We start from the raw sequence: 13,893 nt of genomic DNA, 5'->3' as shown, positions 1-13,893 counted from the left end.
GCTGATGCAGACCTGCTCAAATGGGGTGGAGACAGGCTTCGGCTTGGGCATGTCCTCTGGCTTGTCAATAATGGCAGCTGCGGGAGCTTGGGACTCATGGTGCTGCTGGCTTGCCATGCTGCAGACGTCTGAACCACCTCCTTTCCTTTCCGCCCACTTCCTGTGTGGGACGGAGGCACTGTTTCTCCTATATCCAGCCAGAATGCTGTCTGCTTCAACAGGCGGCCACTGTGTACAGGGGGAGGGGAGGGGACTACACAGAGCTGCTGAATAGCGATTTTTACCTTATTCTATGGGAGAAAAAGGGATTATTAATAATCCCTTTCTCCCATGGAGCAACCATATAACTGTATGCCAACACGGACAACCGCATGTTTGGTGAATTTTTTAGGCGAATGGGGTGAAAGTGAATTTATCCCCAGATTCGCTATGAATCTGGCTTTGCTGGAATCGCTTCGCTCATCCCTACTACCCATGCTTACTCAAAGTCTCCTAGTTGAAGAATTCAAATCAAACTCACCTGTGGTTGAGGGACAAAATGTGGTAGAGAATTGGTACTTACACCCCCAATTTGATGCAAAAAGAATGTCTGTTGTGATGGACAAATTGTAAAAAGCGTAACTGTCATGTTTTTTTTTATTATTGCAGAAATCAGTAGTATAAGCGATTTTAAGAAACTCTGTAATAGGTTTCATCAGCCAAAAAAGCCTCCTTCTGTACTCAAGAAGCAATCTCCCTGCCTCCCCCCCTGACTTCTTATCTGTGCATTATCAGGCAAACACGTCTTCATTACAGAGAAGCCAGTGAAGACGGGCTCTGCTCTCTCCATTGTAAGCCTATGAAGGGGGGAGGGGCTGAGGGAGATGAGGGAGCAGGAAGAGGTGACATGAAGGTCAGCTGTTTGTAGACTCTCTGGGCACCTAAAACGCTAAATTCAGGTGTCAGAAAGGTCAGTTCTTATCTATGAACTTACTGAGAGAAGATTGCAGGGTGTTGTGCTTTGCAGGACTGCTCCGTGCTCACTCACTCCTAACAGCCCCTCCCCTCTCCATAGCCACATAATGGACACAGAAATCCTGCTTCATCTGATGTGAGGGGGGAGGCTGGGAGATTGCTTTTTCAGTCCAGAAGGAAACTCTTTTGGTTTATAAAACCTATTACAGAGTTTCTTAAAATCGCTTGTACTGTTGATATTTAATGTTTTCAGAAAAATGACCCTGAAATGACAGTTACGCTTTAATCTTGCACTGTAGTTACTGAAAGGGTTCTTTGGAAGTAGAGGACTCCTTTACAGTACTGTGTCCCGCAAACAGTTTTTTTTTAAGTTAGACTTGGTAACCGGTTAATGCCAAGCTATGTTCACTAAGACTGGAAAAAGTAAGATAGCAGACTGGAGATGATTAAAGTGATATTGTCACTCTCCTCATTCTATGTGCAGTTCTCCACACCATCCACAAGCTGCACATTCAAGATACACCTGTATAAAACTTGTCTGTGTCTTCTGTCTGCTCAAAAATGGCTTCATTTTATCAATGGACAGTGTCACCTAGGCGGGGCTTCACGACAGTTGGGCCATCTCTCCTATATGGACAGTGGAAATTAGACCCTCTACCCACCAGGGAGATTGAGCCTAACTGCCATGAAGCCCAACCTAGGCAACACTGCCCGATGATAAAATAAAGCGATTTTAGAGCAGAAAGACACAGACAAGTTTTATACAGGTGTATATTGAATGTTCAGCATCTTAGCTTGTGGAGGGTGAGGAAACAGCACATAGAGTAAGGGGGTGACAATATCACTTTAAACAGTGGCCTAAGACTGGTTGTTAACCTTACCTCACAAAGAGGAAGAAATGATCAAAGACTGAAGAGCTACTTTGTACTTGGTGGTCTAAGACCACCAAGTAATGTTACCCACCAAGATGGTGCTCACTTGGTATCTTGTTCTGCCTTGATAGAAAATTTTAAAGATATTGGTGTGGATGCATGAGCACAAGGACTGAGAAGGACTTTCAGCTATGGAGGCTTTACTACCATCTGGATTTGTTTAGAATGATAGGATAGGATTTTTATTATGTTTTCTAAAAAGGCAGCGTTATATAAAATGGTTTTAGGTGCTTTACGTACTTTTAGTTTTAATCACATTAGAAACCATTGTAGATGTGGTGCCGAGGTGGTAAGTGTAAATTTGACACATTATGAAAGGGGTATTCTCACCTCAGCATGTCATCCACTAGCCACAGGATTGGTGACAACTTGTATATTAGTGGAGATGTGACTACTGGGACCCCACTGATCCTAAGAATGCAATAAAATTGTAGCCCTTAATGAATTGCGCAGACTGCTGATATGTGGACACAGCTCCATACATTCCCTGTGGGCCTTTTGAACGCTGCTGGGTTCAGGGCTACTATTTTTTTACAACAATCACTGCACTTTTATTTCTACCTACTGTTTGTCTAAAAATATACTATACTTTTACATTATGATACATATGCAAGAATCATACATCCATATGCACACTGACACACACTGCATATGCACATACATACACATCCATATGCACACTGACACACATTGCATATACACACACATACAGTACACATCCATGTGCACACTGACACACAGACATACTCTGCATATACTCACACAAATCCATATGCACTCATTTACACACACACACACACACACACACACACACTGCATATACACATACAACACATCCATATGCACTTTTTTCACACTGATCTACACACAGATATGTACATCCACATGTAACTTACACACATTCACATATTGAATTTACACATAAATACACTTACTTTCCTTACTTTTCTGAATCTGGTCTTCAGGAAGATGATACTACTACTACTACTACTACTACTACTACTACTACTAATAATAATAATAATAATAATAATAAAATGTATTTGTATAGCGCCAACAGATTCTGCAGCACTTAAATGAATATAATAAATAAATTTATGAAAATAAATAAATATACAAAAGGAGTTAGAGACCTGCTCGCAAGAGCTCACAGACTAGGATGACTGTGAGCTTTATTTGCCGATGGTCCAGCTATAGTACATAGAATTGCAAAGTGCCAATAGGTGATTGGGCGAGGCAGTCACCTGCCACTAAGTTCAGGAAGAAAGTTCAAAGTATATGACACAGAGGAGGTTATAGAGTAGATGGAGAAGGGATAGCAGAAAGGGAGACAAGATTAGGGAATGTTGTAAGCGCGCCTGAAGAGATGAGTAGTGATGAGCGAATAATGAGATATTCGAATATTCGATATTCGTACGAATATCCCGCGAATATTCGAATATTCGATCGAATATTCGATCCCATTAAAGTCTGTGGGAACAAGTATTCGATTAGTGAAAAACATCTATTTGACCACTTGAAGGGTGAAACCGGAAGCTGGGGGATTTGAATATCGGAAATTTCGCTTATCGAATATTTATCGAATATTCGCGGGATATTCATACGAATATCGAATATTCAAATATCTCACTATTCGATCGAATATCTATTCGATCAAACAGTATTCGCTCATCACTAGAGATGAGTCTTCAGGACACGCTTGAAACTGTGGGTGTTGGAAATGAGTCTGAGGTATTTTGGTAAAGCGTTCCAGAGAACTGGTGCAGCACGAGAGAAGTCTTGGAAGTGGGAGCGGGAGGTTCTGATTATAGAAGATAGGTTCTGATTATGGAAGATGGAGGCAAAGTACAGGAGAGGGCTTCAAATGTAGTTGCTCCTGCTGAAGCTGTAAACCTTCTCACACCCTACTCCTTCCAGAATGCAGGAAGTAGGTGCAGAAGAAAGTGTTTTGCTGGAGCTGACTGTGGAGAACTGTGCAGTGAAGAAGCTAAAGAGAACATAGTTTAGAGATCCCAGAATCATGTTAATTGTCAATGACAGCATCCCCTGTAGTAAGGAGGGCTAATATGCATCTGTACAACACAGCTTTCTACAGAGTGCAGACAGGATGCAAAGCAGAAGATCAAGGAGACAGATAAGACCAGCCCAAACAGGGGAGCAGCCCTTTTGGCATTTGTTGAAATGCCAGATGGCCAGTCCAGCTCTCGTACTGATCAACTATCTTAAGCCGATCAGCACCATTCCTATGATGGACTAACTATTTCAAGTTCTCAGTAGCAGTCCTTACCAGGGACCAGGCCGCATAGGAGTCTCTTTGGAAGACATCTTGAAAAACTGCACTTGGGCCAAGGGACCTTTTTTGAAGGTAAAGTGATTGAGGAGTGTCCCACACTACATTGCATTATCCAATATAGAATGGACAAATATTCTACAGTGATTGATATACAACAATATGGTACATTCTGTAGTCAGCTATTCACCTTTTCTCACAGCACTTCAGAGAAATGGACATATTTAGGCCATGCACCTCCATCAGCTTTCAGAAATCAGCTTGATACTACATTTGACAAAATGGGTTCAACTCTTCTTCTTCTTCTTCTTCTTCTTCTTCTTCTTCTTCTTGATACTACATTTGACAAAATGGGTTCAATTCTTCTTCTTCTTCTTCTTCTTCTTCTTCTTCTTCTTCTTCTTCTTCTTCTTCTTCTTCTTCTTCTTCTTCTTCTTCTTCTTCTTCTTCTTCTTCTTCTTCTTCTTCTTCTTCTTCTTCTTCTTCTTCTTCTTCTTCTTCTTCTTCTTCTTCTTCTTCTTCTTCTTCTTCTTCTTCTTCTTCTTCTTCTTCTTCTTCTTCTTCTTCTTCTTCTTCTTCTTCTTCTTCTTCTTCTTCTTCTTCTTCTTCTTCTTCTTCTTCTTCTTCTTCTTCTTCTTCTTCTTCTTCTTCTTCTTCTTCTTCTTCTTCTTCTTCTTCTTCTTCTTCTTCTTCTTCTTCTTCTTCTTCTTCTTCTTCTTCTTCTTCTTCTTCTTCTTCTTCTTCTTCTTCTTCTTCTTCTTCTTCTTCTTCTTCTTCTTCTTCTTCTTCTTCTTCTTCTTCTTCTTCTTCTTCTTCTTCTTCTTCTTCTTCTTCTTCTTCTTCTTCTTCTTCTTCTTCTTCTTCTTCTTCTTCTTCTTCTTCTTCTTCTTCTTCTTCTTCTTCTTCTTCTTCTTCTTCTTCTTCTTCTTCTTCTTCTTCTTCTTCTTCTTCTTCTTCTTCTTCTTCTTCTTCTTCTTCTTCTTCTTCTTCTTCTTCTTCTTCTTCTTCTTCTTCTTCTTCTTCTTCTTCTTCTTCTTCTTCTTCTTCTTCTTCTTCTTCTTCTTCTTCTTCTTCTTCTTCTTCTTCTTCTTCTTCTTCTTCTTCTTCTTCTTCTTCTTCTTCTTCTTCTTCTTCTTCTTCTTCTTCTTCTTCTTCTTCTTCTTCTTCTTCTTCTTCTTCTTCTTCTTCTTCTTCTTCTTCTTCTTCTTCTTCTTCTTCTTCTTCTTCTTCTTCTTCTTCTTCTTCTTCTTCTTCTTCTTCTTCTTCTTCTTCTTCTTCTTCTTCTTCTTCTTCTTCTTCTTCTTCTTCTTCTTCTTCTTCTTCTTCTTCTTCTTCTTCTTCTTCTTCTTCTTCTTCTTCTTCTTCTTCTTCTTCTTCTTCTTCTTCTTCTTCTTCTTCTTCTTCTTCTTCTTCTTCTTCTTCTTCTTCTTCTTCTTCTTCTTCTTCTTCTTCTTCTTCTTCTTCTTCTTCTTCTTCTTCTTCTTCTTCTTCTTCTTCTTCTTCTTCTTCTTCTTCTTCTTCTTCTTCTTCTTCTTCTTCTTCTTCTTCTTCTTCTTCTTCTTCTTCTTCTTCTTCTTCTTCTTCTTCTTCTTCTTCTTCTTCTTCTTCTTCTTCTTCTTCTTCTTCTTCTTCTTCTTCTTCTTCTTCTTCTTCTTCTTCTTCTTCTTCTTCTTCTTCTTCTTCTTCTTCTTCTTCTTCTTCTTCTTCTTCTTCTTCTTCTTCTTCTTCTTCTTCTTCTTCTTCTTCTTCTTCTTCTTCTTCTTCTTCTTCTTCTTCTTCTTCTTCTTCTTCTTCTTCTTCTTCTTCTTCTTCTTCTTCTTCTTCTTCTTCTTCTTCTTCTTCTTCTTCTTCTTCTTCTTCTTCTTCTTCTTCTTCTTCTTCTTCTTCTTCTTCTTCTTCTTCTTCTTCTTCTTCTTCTTCTTCTTCTTCTTCTTCTTCTTCTTCTTCTTCTTCTTCTTCTTCTTCTTCTTCTTCTTCTTCTTCTTCTTCTTCTTCTTCTTCTTCTTCTTCTTCTTCTTCTTCTTCTTCTTCTTCTTCTTCTTCTTCTTCTTCTTCTTCTTCTTCTTCTTCTTCTTCTTCTCTAATAACCACAACAGCTGCAGCAGCATGTGAATTAGGCAATCTCAGACTACACCAGGGATTCTGGCAATAGCATATTCTCTACTACAGACTATTAAAGGGGTACTCCAGTTAAGAAAATGTAACCCTGTTGAATTCCTAACTATAATCTAAACTTGTTTGTAATAAATATCTAATACATGAATTGGGCCGTTTGTCTGCAGCACCTCCTGACTCACATCCTGCATCCTGAAACTACAGAAAATCCTCACTTCCTAGTCCACACTTTTCTGTCTCCCCCCTCCCTTCTGAAACCAAAGTCACATGATCTGTCTCTTCTGTTGCCAGGCAAGCTGTAACACCTTATCTGTAACCCCAGCTACCACTAACATCACACCAATCAGTGAGCACCTGGCCAAGGGGCGGGAAAACAAAAGAACAGTATAGGGAAAAGGAAGCACAGTTGTTTCATCTCTCTCTATCTAATTTGTCTATGTAGATGGATGGATAGATAGTTATTTTGTTTACAGTGTAAAGCAGAAGCACATAGAGCCAGCAATGGGCAGATACTACATTATGAGGCAGTTAGTCTGAGATGCAGTGCATGCTGGGAGATGTAGTTTCCCGGTCAGCACCATCTTGGATACATACCAGCTTTTAGAAAAGCTTGTTAGAAAGCTAGAAAGAAGGGAGATGTCTCAAAATACTCAGGGGTCTTGGTGAATAAGACCAGCTAGGTTTTGGAGCATTTATTATTTTTTTGCTCTTGGGTGGAATATCCCTTTAAAGGAGAAATCCAGGCAAAGCTATTTTTTTTACATGTTCTGGGAAGGGGGAGGATAAAAGAAATCACATGCTCTTACCTCCCTTGCTCCAGCCCTGGGGGCTGTGTACCACCTCAGTAGCTTCCTGGTCTGAGCGGGGACTTGGGTCGCGACATGTGCGATCTGGTCTGCTTAGCCTGTCAGAGGCCGAGGTGGGACCCTGCTATGGCTGCTGACTGGGTAAGCGGACTGCACATGTCATGACCCAGGTCCCCACTCAGTCCAGGAAGCGGCCAGGGACCCAAGGACCAGAGTGGCGGTATGCACCCACCACTGCAGGGGAGAAAAGAGCATGTTATTTTTTTTATCCTCCCCCTCCCAAGCACTTGTTAAAAAAATATTGTTTCCCGAATTTCTCCTTTGAGGATACAAACATTAACCCTTTCACTGTCGTAGCCGCACAAAGTGGTTATCAGGGAAGGAGAGTTTTTATGTAAATGCCCAGGGAGAAGATTATTAAAAAAAAAAAAAAAAAATGCAACCACCTCGCTGGCTTCCACGCAGCAAGTATTTATACAACCACAATCACTGAAAAAACTCCCACCTAGATAGTTGATGGATGTAAGTATGCTACATGTACATAGAAACAACTATCACTGAAAACATGTAGGTTAAAACTTCTAACAAATTTTATTGGATATACATTAAAAACGTGGTCCAAGAAATAAATCAACAAAATAGAAAAACTTAGTGAATGATGCCGCACTAAGAAATAAAGGTAGTGTGTCTATTTATTCATCTATTACCACACTAAACCCTATTCACCGCATATATATACAGTATAGTGGCATCAATCTACCACCCCGGTCTCTACGCGTTTCTCCCCACCGGGATCATCAGGAGACCAAACTAGTAAACTGGGATGACTATGTCCCGTGTCCCTAAGGACAATAAGGGATAGTGATGCAAAGGCACTGTAAACTTTCACTCCAAAAATGCTGTAAATTATAATTAGAAAGTGTCACAATCGACCAACCAGTGCCATAATAAAACCGGGCTCAAACGAGCCACTTACGATCCCCACAGACAGATGTCCAGTCTCGCATGGTAGTGCCGAGGACGCCGAGGCTCGATCCCGCCCCGCTAATGTACTAGAGCGGTTCGCGCCCTTGGAGTGAACGGCACCGCCCCCCGCTTGCGTCACTGCGTCTCCTCGTGGAACGCAGTGTCTCGTCGTGGAACGCAGCGTCGGGAGAGACCAGGTGATCTCCCGCTGGTCACATGACCGGCCCAATGCTAGGTCACATGATCACAGCTCCAATAGAATGCGTGCCAGCGTGGACCGCATGTCTAGTGCATGCATTGTGTGTATCTACAACACTCTCAAAGCTACGCATACCCAATCTTTACTCCATCAGTCAGATACACAAGGCACCAGTAGGTAGTTAATGGACCTACACAGCAAGAAATGTGCAGACCAACATAAGCGTGTCTCTACTTGTGTGTAGGGCACATCCCTACAGATAAAAATATAGGAGGCATATAATGAAGGTATAACGGGCGTGTAGGATACTGAAGGGAAACTAAACGAGTAGGTGTAAAAAAGGCCAATAATTGCCGTACAGGGGGGACAGGTGTGATACCACAGAAGCAAAACTAGAATTAAAGTAACAATAAGTTAGTGGTATAGCGGTCACGGGGCTAGGTATCGGAGACAGCGTCAGTCCCTGGGAATCCCACAGGTCTTCAATAACCGGTACAAAGCGACTAGCTGTCCTTAAATTGCCCTCTCAATGCTCCGTGGCAACACACACTTATATATTTTTGGTCACCACATAGCCTCTTTTAGGGTTAACCCTAATTAGTTTTAACCCCACTGTTTAGTGCCGTTAATTTTTGTAGCTCATTTTGTGGGGGTATAGTGCGAGAAGGGCACCGCCCCCTTTTCTATTATAATTTTGGTGCGACACTTATGAAATCTTGTTATTGGTCTGTTAGATCTAGTGACGTCACCTATTTATTTATGGTCCCTTAATTTAATATCCCCTTGTCTCGGTAATGATCAGTTTAGGGCGAGTGTTAGGGACAGGGTAGGGACAGGTTCCGGACGGGGTCGCCCTTTTTAGGGTGAGTGCTTCGTAGTAGAATAGGACACTAGGGGAATTGAGAGGGCAATTTAAGGACAGCTAGTCGCTTTGTACCGGTTAATGAAGACCTGTGGGATTCCCAGGGACTGACGCTGTCTCCGATACCTAGCCCCGTGACCGCTATACCACTAACTTATTGTTACTTTAATTCTAGTTTTGCTTCTGTGGTATCACACCTGTCCCCCCTGTACGGCAATCATTGGCCTTTTTTACACCTACTCGTTTAGTTTCCCTTCAGTATCCTACACGCCCGTTATACCTTCATTATATGCCTCCTATATTTTTATCTGTAGGGATGTGCCCTACACACAAGTAGAGACACGCTTATGTTGGTCTGCACATTTCTTGCTGTGTAGGTCCATTAACTACCTACTGGTGCCTTGTGTATCTGACTGATGGAGTAAAGACTGGGTATGCGTAGCTTTGAGAGTGTTGTAGATACACACAATGCATGCACTACACATGCAGTCCACGCTGGCACGCATTCTATTGGAGCTGTGATCATGTGACCTAGCATTGGGCCGGTCATGTGACCAGCGGGAGATCACCTGGTCTCTCCCGACGCTGCGTTCCTTGACGAGACACTGCATTCCACGAGGAGACGCAGTGACGCAAGCGGGGGGCGGTGCCGTTCACTCCAAGGGCGCGAACCGCTCTAGTACATTAGCGGGGCGGGATCGAGCCTCGGCGTCCTCGGCACTACCATGCGAGACTGGACATCTGTCTGTGGGGATCGTAAGTGGCTCGTTTGAGCCCGGTTTTATTATGGCACTGGTTGGTCGATTGTGACACTTTCTAATTATAATTTACAGCATTTTTGGAGTGAAAGTTTACAGTGCCTTTGCATCACTATCCCTTATTGTCCTTAGGGACACGGGACATAGTGGCAACACTAACCCTGTTGTCATCCCAGTTTACTAGTTTGGTCTCCTGATGATCCCGGTGGGGAGAAACGCGTAGAGACCGGGGTGGTAGATTGATGCCACTATACTGTATATATATGCGGTGAATAGGGTTTAGTGTGGTAATAGATGAATAAATAGACACACTACCTTTATTTCTTAGTCCGGCATCATTCACTAAGTTTTTCTATTTTGTTGATTTATTTCTTAGACCACGTTTTTAATGTATATCCAATAAAATTTGTTAGAAGTTTTAACCTACATGTTTTCAGTGATAGTTATTTATACAACCAGTATTATGGTGTTGTGTTCTGGCTGTTTAGCTGTTTCTTGCTTTCAGGGTTGTAACACTGCAAGCCTCCTCAGACAATCAGTGGTTGAGGTAGGACACTTTTGCAGCCATTAATTGGCTGGCCAGGCCTGTGACTTAACAACCCTGAACCCCAGACAATCCTTTTGTGCAGAAGAGAGAGAACTGATGTCTGGACTTCGAAGTTTAGGAACGAGAAGACTAAGTATAAGTCTGGTCTGAAATTAGTGGTCTGATCTGTTGTCTGCATTAATGAAAGGGTTTGGACTGAGGTCTGCATTAATGTGGGGGTTATGGAGTTAATGTAGGGATCTGGTCTGAGGTCTGAATATTTTTGTGTTATCTGCAGAAGTGAGAGTACAAACATGTCTCAGCAAACTTTACACCAAACTCTTCAGACCTCAGGAGAAGTCACCATGGGGGCCTAGGCTGAATTAAAAAGAAGGAAACAAGGACTCCAATAAGAGAAGGCATCACTTGTCACCTTATTTCTGGAAAATTTGTTAGCTCTTTAGTTGTTATTTTCTTAGCTTTCATCCTTGGTAAGGACAAGACAGAAAAAGTTTTATAGTTTCCGATTCAACGAGCATGTAAACAATTCTTCAATCTTTATTGCTTCTCCAAGAATAAAAGCCCCTGACATGCATGAGTCAATGCATTGTGACTACTCATGGTGATCTTATTCATGGTCATACTACCATTACACCTTGTGCTCCATATAAAGGGGTAGTGATCACTTGTAGCATAGTGATTTGTGAAGCATATAACAATACCTGCATTTTACTTCTTTATCCAGCTATCATTTGCAGGTCATGGGGTCAATGAAGTCAGTGATGTATAGCAGACAGCATAATTTATGGCCATAATTTATAGGACTGTGCAAAGTTCAGGACTGAATAACTGGTTTCTAGTCATTACTTTTTTAAGTCGAGGCCTCATTATAAGAAAACTTTTTATCTGTTTATCTACAAGCATTAGATCTGTCCTAGCAAGTGCAATCCTCCTGTCCTCTCTATGCACAAAAAAAAATCTTAGGAAGCATACTGCTATTTTTGTCACAAAGCTGACAAAATCAGTGTGACACAAGAAACTATACAAATGGTATGCAGAGCTGAGAGACAAAATGAAATCTATCACTAACCTGAAGAGAGAGCATGCACGTCTCAGCCTGACACTCCAGCTACTGTACTTTCTACCGATGAGAAAAAAAAAGTTTTGAAGCAAGATAAGTTTTAAGAAAGTGCACTGTCGGCAGAAATACCTTTTTTTTATTTAGTGTTTAATTTGTCCTCATCACTGCATACATATGGAAACTTTCAGATTGCCAAAGAGGAAACTACTATGACAAGTCATTACCATATCTGCTGAATGATTTAGAGAGACTGATGCCAGGCAAGGCTATCATACTTCTTTCTAGATTTTCTGCTATAAGCCATCTGGATTGTAACAGAATCAGCCTAAATTCTCTGCAAAAAAAAAAAAAAAAAAACTGTAAGCTTTTATTTTGTACCCTAAAATAGTCAGCTTTTAATGGTAGATATTGCAAACTCTACATGTCTTATATAGAGATGCTTATAAACACTAACTGTGAACTGTATTTCACAGACTTAAAACTAAACAGTATCTCAATATTTTAAGGTTCGTTCCTTCCAATGACTGGAACACTATATAGGTTAGGAAATTTAGATGAAGCCTGTCCAATACCCCACTTGTCAACACAACGGACATGGCCAAACAACTCTGGTCTGATCGGTATTTTTCTTTTACCAATTAGCCTTCATATTATTGTTCACAGGGTCAATAATCTCTGGATTATTAAACAGTAAATTTGACAGAACCGCACAGATTTGAATGCTTTTATACAGTATCTGTATCTGTCCCAGTAGTGCTTACAGTCTACCTTGTCCACATACAGTATGGTCAACTTCATAAGGAACCAATTAACCTAACAGGATGTTCCTGTAAGCTACCCAAGAGAACACAAAACAGCATGCAAGGTACCTTGGGGTGAATCGAACCCATGACCTTAACTTTGCAAGGCAGCAAGTGCAGTTTTGTCTTACCCATTAAATAATATTGTATAGAGAAATAGTGGATATTCTGTGTACAATGTACAAAATGTACAAAAAGGCACTGTTTATAAATGAGCAATAAATTAACTAACAACATTGTTAATTACAACAGCACAGATTCCCATTGGCTTCTCTATATTTGTACATGTGCATGTGTGGTATACAATATTAACGACTGGAAGGAGAGGGCTTGTAAAAATAGACACAAACCTGGTCCCTAGCAATTGTCCCTTCTAACCCCCAATGATTACAAACTACTGGGCCTAATTAGCTGGCATTTGTTATTCAGATGAATGGAAATGTGGATATAGAATTAAAATTGCTCACTTGGGAATTTCTGCTCCACAGGTGAGTCTGCTGTATGCTCACCAGGAGGAGAAAGAAGACAAGACACATCTGCCTTGGTGTAAAAATAATCTATTCCCTAGTAGGTGGAAGACGCTGCAGCTGCTTTAATAGAGTGGCAGTCGGAGGGTTGAAAAATATTTACACCCTTCAAACTATAAAAAAGGAAAAAACTGTAAAAATTAGACAAACAATAATAAACTAAGGATCCTATTATATGGCCCGCTGTTCACTGTCAATAAGGCTGATTTAAAGAGACCTATTACAAGTATGTTTCACAAGGGTCACACAAATGATTGCTGGATTGTTTGCGTGGCCCTACTTTTCCATTTTTTTGCATCTCCTACTATATGTGAACAAAGATTCTTTAGCAAGGCAAAAGAAAATTAACAAGCAACAAATGAGCATAAGCTCACCCGCTCCCTATAATACACAAGGCCCCAAGACTTGTGAAGCTGGCAATACAAAGTTGTCAGGATCTTCCAATCTTGTGCTTATGGCAGCATTCTAAGTACCCGCTGACAGCAGATATTGGGGAAAAGAAGGTTTAGACAAAATGGATTTTAGCAACCTCTCTCACAGTCTTTATATAAATGATTTTGATACAGAAGTTGTGATAAAACAGTAACAATGTCCAAGCAGTATTGTAGATATTGTTCATATGCAATTTTTTTTGTTTCTGACAAGAACAGATTACTATGTTGGTATTGAATTCCAAGAAACCAATTTTATATTTATAAAAAAAAAAACAAAAAAAAAAAACAACAGTAACCAAGCCATAGAACACATGGAAAGGTATAGGCATGTATAGTTCCTCCAAACCCCTAGCACTGTGTTTCTCTACAAGTTGAAGTGAACCTGCTGGTTAAACCTTGGCTCTCGCTAAAATAAAGAACCCCCCCCGACACTTGAGCCTAATTTACATATTAACAGTCTGCTGAAAGGTCTGCTTTGAGAGTGCTTGGCTCTTCGTGTTTCCCCCATCAACTATATTGTTTGTTGGCTGTCTGTGTACCCCCCATCAACTATATTGTTAGTTGGCTGTCTGTGTACCCCAATCAACTGTATTGTTTGTTGGCTGTCTGTGTACCCCCCATCAACTATATTGTTTGTTGGCTG

General features: G+C 40.8%; 1 long non-coding RNA gene across 3 annotated transcripts in view; it reads left to right on the top strand.

Moving 5' to 3' along the window:
- The window catches only part of LOC138789773 (uncharacterized), a 34,751-nt gene extending 21,724 nt beyond the window's left edge, over positions 1–13,027 (top strand). For all 3 annotated transcript variants that reach the window (XR_011362793.1, XR_011362792.1, XR_011362791.1), the window contains exon 3: positions 12,778–13,027. This is a non-coding gene — a long non-coding RNA (uncharacterized lncRNA). The remainder of the gene's footprint in view (positions 1–12,777) is intronic.
- Positions 13,028–13,893: the final 866 nt, after the last annotated feature.

This window comes from Dendropsophus ebraccatus, chromosome 4, assembly GCF_027789765.1.
Source record: "Dendropsophus ebraccatus isolate aDenEbr1 chromosome 4, aDenEbr1.pat, whole genome shotgun sequence".
Lineage (NCBI taxonomy): Eukaryota > Metazoa > Chordata > Amphibia > Anura > Hylidae > Dendropsophus > Dendropsophus ebraccatus.
The sequence above is the reverse complement of the archived record's forward strand: the minus strand, read 5'-3'. Positions and strand labels throughout refer to the sequence as shown.